This window comes from Notothenia coriiceps, unplaced genomic scaffold, assembly GCF_000735185.1.
Source record: "Notothenia coriiceps isolate Sejong01 unplaced genomic scaffold, NC01 NC01_scaffold00010032, whole genome shotgun sequence".
In the NCBI taxonomy this organism is placed as follows: domain Eukaryota; kingdom Metazoa; phylum Chordata; class Actinopteri; order Perciformes; family Nototheniidae; genus Notothenia; species Notothenia coriiceps.
Window position 1 is genome coordinate 9216 of NW_011342733.1, and position 5418 is coordinate 14633.

A 5418-nucleotide genomic window follows, 5' to 3' on the forward strand; every position below is an offset into this window, starting at 1 on the left:
TAAAGGTGAAAAGATAAAGATAACGTTTTTTTCATCACACTCATCAATAATATTTAACACACATAACTAGTTATTTCTCTTCTTACTGAATGAGTTGACTAATCCCTCATTTTGGTCATATTACATCCACATTCATTAGTTTATTAGTAATGTTTTCCTGCAGAAACGTTTATTTTATTAAAATGAGTTTTACAGATCTGTCAGTTAAATTAACAAAAGCACAAGTAATCTAATCATTTCTGTAGTCCATGACTTTACCTTATTATACCATGTGTAACATGGATCATGAGGTAGTATGCCAGAAATTACTTTAGGAAGATGTGTACTGTCCCATAATAGATTGAGGGAGGGTGAATGAGCGGTGGCGCTGCAGGCAGGTCCGTCTGTCAGAGCGGGGATAAGTCACAGCATGGGAACATTTCCATGGGTGGGAAGGCAATAACAGCTAATGTCACAAATCCAGGTGGTATCATTATTAACAATTTTGTGTTATGCATAGTTTTAGAAAGTTATGCACAATGACTCATACTCTTTTTTTTTTTTTTTGCACCCACACGAATGTGAGCACATTGCAATCACACAATCAAATCTGCCATAAAGAGAACAGTGAAATTGATGTTCATAGAGCCAGATGTCTTTCATTTCCATTACCGAGGCCGAGTCTGAAGTTGTGTAATCATTATTCTGTTAACATAAAAAAATAAAAAATAGACTCGCTACCCTTCTTCCCCTGAGACCTCAGATGAACTGTGGCATGTCCCAGAAATGTATTTCCTCTGCTTTGCGTTTTTCTTCTTTTCTGTTATTGGTATTAGGATTATCCCTCACTGATCTGGTTTGGAGCAGTTCTTATTTCCCAACATTGTCATACTGTCTACACTTGGTCGGAAAAGCCAATTCAGATGTTTTTAAAAACCACGCTATCTTTCTCAGCTCATGTGCTTACATTTTTTTAAGTGCAAGCAAAGATAGAGATAGAATAATGTGATTTCTTTTAGCACAGTAATGAAGGAAGCGAATGAAAGGTTCTTTGCTCTTGTGCCACTTTATGTTTCTACTCTATTACTTTTCAGGAGGACTTAACCCAAACTTTTTTTAACTTATTTTATAACAACTATAGTTCCCATAGTTAAAAACTCAACAAAGATTTTATATACAAAACCTATAATGAGCATAGTTTTCAAGACACAATGCATTATAGATTACACCAACCGACGGTGTGTAAAATGCTAGAAGAACTAGCTTCATTTCGCATAACAAAAACAGTACAATATTACGTATACATTAATGAATCAGTGTAGTTATGTAGCATACAACTAACAGTGGCCATTTTTCTTTGTAATTTTACGATGAATACTACATTTTGATAATAATACATACTTTCACTAAGGTTGACATTTTCATTTTGGGACTTCTACTAAATGGCACCCTTATTTCAGGGTGGCTTGTGTATTAGAATTCAAATGTGCCACACTACTGCATTACACCATTAAAATTAATAGGAAAGGTTAAGGGCACTTCTGCATTTTCTATGTGTTTGTGTGTATAGTTTGTTTCTGTTGTGGTGGCATGAATTACTTATTTGTACTTTTTGTAAAATGGTGGAGCATTGGGGTTAAGAAAGTAGAACTCTCTTGCCTAAGCTCTAAGTGCTAGTTCAACTTCATCGGACAGAGTAAAAATACCTTTCTTTCTAAGCACTGGCCTTGATGGATGGTCAGTGACAGGGGAAAGAAAAGACCCGTTTCACCTGTGGCAGACGCAGGAGTTGGTAGCTATGGAAACATAGTTTGGATTTTAAAGTATTTGACATTAGTTTTTAATTAACAGTTTTTAATTGTGGTTTTCTGCATTCATCATGTTGTGGCAGAGTTTCAGGGCCATAACACTGTTGAAGCCCCTTCAACTATATCTATGTAGGATGGCTGTAATGAGAGATCAGGGCAGTAAAACAGATTCCTAGCATCAGCTCTCTACAGAAAGGCGGACGGAGACGCAGCCCCCTGTGATCTCAGTCCCAAAGCATAGCCCCCACCCCCTCAGGCCCACATCAAATCAATGGTTTCAGGCAGAGTGCCATTATACCTCCATATTGAAGGCAGAGTTTCCTCTTTATGCTTTCCTGCTCTGCAGTAAAAAGAAAAACATGACAAATGCAAAGTACATCTTATGAGATAAAAATACCTTAGATGAGCTCTTCATGTATAGACGTACTTAATAACACCATGTTTAGGATTGGGCTCATCAGACATTATGAGATTAGAGAGTATGTCTAAAATATCAGATCTGCAAAACAACCTGCAGGACAAACAAATCCAACCTGAGGATCAAGAAATTGGTAAAGAAAGCGCTGAAAGTGTAGCTCTAATTATTTGAGTGCATAAGAGATATTGGATTGCCATTTTACTTTGCTCACAGCACTTTTAAAAAGTGACAAGAAATACTTTATATTTAATTGTACAGTATGCCAGTTATGTAAATTGCTCAGTCATATCTTAAAGACTAAATCGTGGACTATAATGAATGATAGTGAAATACAAGTTGTTCACAGATACTGTAAAGTGACAGAATGCACAAAAGGACAATTTAAACATGCTCACATTGATCTTAACAGAGGCGCGCTTTCTGTCTGACTTTAAACTCAAAGCTTAAATTAGAGGGACTGAACCAGAGGCCATCTGTGATATGTTTAGCCAGACAGGACAACACTATTGTTCATTTTCTTGATGAACAGATGGATAATGAGCAACATGTTTTGTTTTGATTAGTACAGCTGAAAAAGAGACGCATTACCAGCTACTGTTCTTTAAATAAATGACTAGTTATTTTGTTTATTGCAATGGTTTGCATTACAGTAAAAAAAAGTCCCCGAGTGAATTTTTCTATCCTTAAAGGAGTAGTTAGATTGTTCGGGGAGAAGATTGATACCAAACTCAACAGTGGTATTGATCTTTTCTTTTAACTCTTGGAAAGAAACCAAATAAGAATATTTGCAAAAATGAACAACCGTTCCTTTAAGAGCAGACTGTCATTGGGTATTCCTGGAGATTAGGCATCTAAAAGAAGTATTGAAAAGAAAGAAAAAAACATCCACATAAAAAAAGGTGATCCTGTCTTCCAAATGTAATCTACTCAGCATCTGATACATTTGATTGCACTTCTGTGTGGTGGAAAGATAATCCTCTCATTGTTATTCTTATCTGGACGTCAGAAGAATGCAGTAGTGAGCGAGCTTCGAGAATCCTGTTCCCAACTGCTGACTACTTTTTATTTACTTCCCATAACAGCAATAATGCAGCTAACTGAGATAATTAGCCACTGTCAGTGAACAAGTGGCTACACATGTCAGGGAAGATAAAATACAACCAGTTACAGTGCCAATTATAGAGTTTTAAGGGCACATTAAAGTCCATGAAAATGAATAAGGAAAGCATTAAATGTTGTCTTATTGTATTCCCTGCAAGAAACTACATTAAATCATATCTCTGTACTTCCCGACTGCTAATAAGCTGAGCATCGCTCAAAGCCTAATGGACGATACAATCAAACTGAGCCAAGAAGTCGAGGCACATCTGCTGTTGCCATATATTGGGTTGTATGACATATGACCATGGATGAGTGCATGAAACTAAATCAATACTATAATTCATTCATGTATACGAGAATGCTCATCTTTAAAAATAAACAGTCATTCATTCGAAAAGAAAACTGAACATTTAAATCAGGACTTTGTGTTGGACAACTATTATTATAAGGCTGGAAAGGTCCATATAGTAGTGACCCTACATTAAACATGAAAATACACGCTATCAGGGTCTAGCTTAGAGACTGTAATTAATTATGAGAGGAAGGCTTTGATCATGTTTATGCTTAGACAAGAATAAAAGGGGCAAACGATGAGTCTAAGTAAAAGACACTGGGACTGAATAAGCTGGTCCATTAATTAGCACAGAGAAAGAGGAATTATTGTAATTTAATTCAGTCATTCTACAAAGCAATAATTACCGCTGCATGTTTAATATAGAGAGTGGGAACTGAATTGTGATATCTGAGGCGGTCTTCTTGTCAATGTAGTCATCAGTGATGTGAGCTTGGCCTCTATTAGCCTTTTCCGAAATGTAGTTTATCTGATTGAGAGGTTCAATCTATTTAATATTGGTCAAATTACAATTAGCATGCTAATCTTACCTTTTTCTGTCGGTCAAGGTTGTGACAAGTGTAATTATGGATCAAACTGAAAGATAATTTAATCTTTAAAATGTTCTTCATAGGGTATTCAGAGTGTATCTATGATGATAAGGGATGAGGGCAGAGGGATTGCCTCCACACAGCTATCAACATGGCGACGGCTAACGGGCAGCTGAGCAGCTAACATCGCTAACAGTGCGAACAGTGAACAAAAAGTGCACAGAATGGCAACAGTGCTGATAAAACTGACAGTGTTAACATGATGGGGAAACGAAGGGTGGGCGTTGCGTTTCCACGACACAAAGAAGGCAGTATCAATTAACCAGTGGGCTACACACACATGGACTAACATAAACGCATGGCAAAACCGGCTTTGTAAACACAGAACAGATCATCTCGGAATACAATTCCCATTGTGTGACTTTTATTCCCAGCTGTCGCAACGCCATAAAATCCAAGATGGTATTTTCTTTTTTTAAATGATACAGTCCACATAGTAGTATAGTTTATGTCTAAGTTGTGAACAGGCAATGTGACATTTTAAACCCATTTGTTTGCAAGCTGATTCATTAGATGTTGTACAGAAATGTAAAAAAGAATAAAAGACAAGAGGGGAGTTCTCATTCATAACACTCCGTTCGATGTCTCACTATGGGATGCGCCTCATCGCGGAGCAAACAGAAGCATCAATCTCATTACGCCAATCCTGATTGGCTGGTGATCTTGACGTCAGCGTCAGGGAATCCACCCCCTATAAGTAGCTTGCGCTACGCCGCATGCGTCATTCAAACACCTCTTCTTGCTTCAGAGCACATCTCTATATTGGTAGCCGGGCTAGCTCACACAGTCCACAGACGGAACCAAGCTATCCAAGCTAACTTCGGTCGACGGGCGCTCGCCGGCTACTTCTATATATACTTCTGCAAGAAGACTGTTAATACTAACACACCAGTTAGTATTGCAAATCGACCTCGCCGTATTTTCTTCGGAAATAAAGGTAAGGTTTTGATTTTTTCAAGCTAGCAACACACGTGTTGCTAGTTTGTCTTCCCTCACTACCGACACCACGGTAGCGAGGACGTTTTTTATTTTTCTCTCTCACACCAGAGGAGTAGAAGATAATGAAAAAAGGGGTATTTAAACACCCCAGTTTAATTATTCCCTTTGGAGAGATGAAAATCACCACGTTTCCGCTTTTTTCTCCAGATTACGACAAGGTTTTGTCGATCT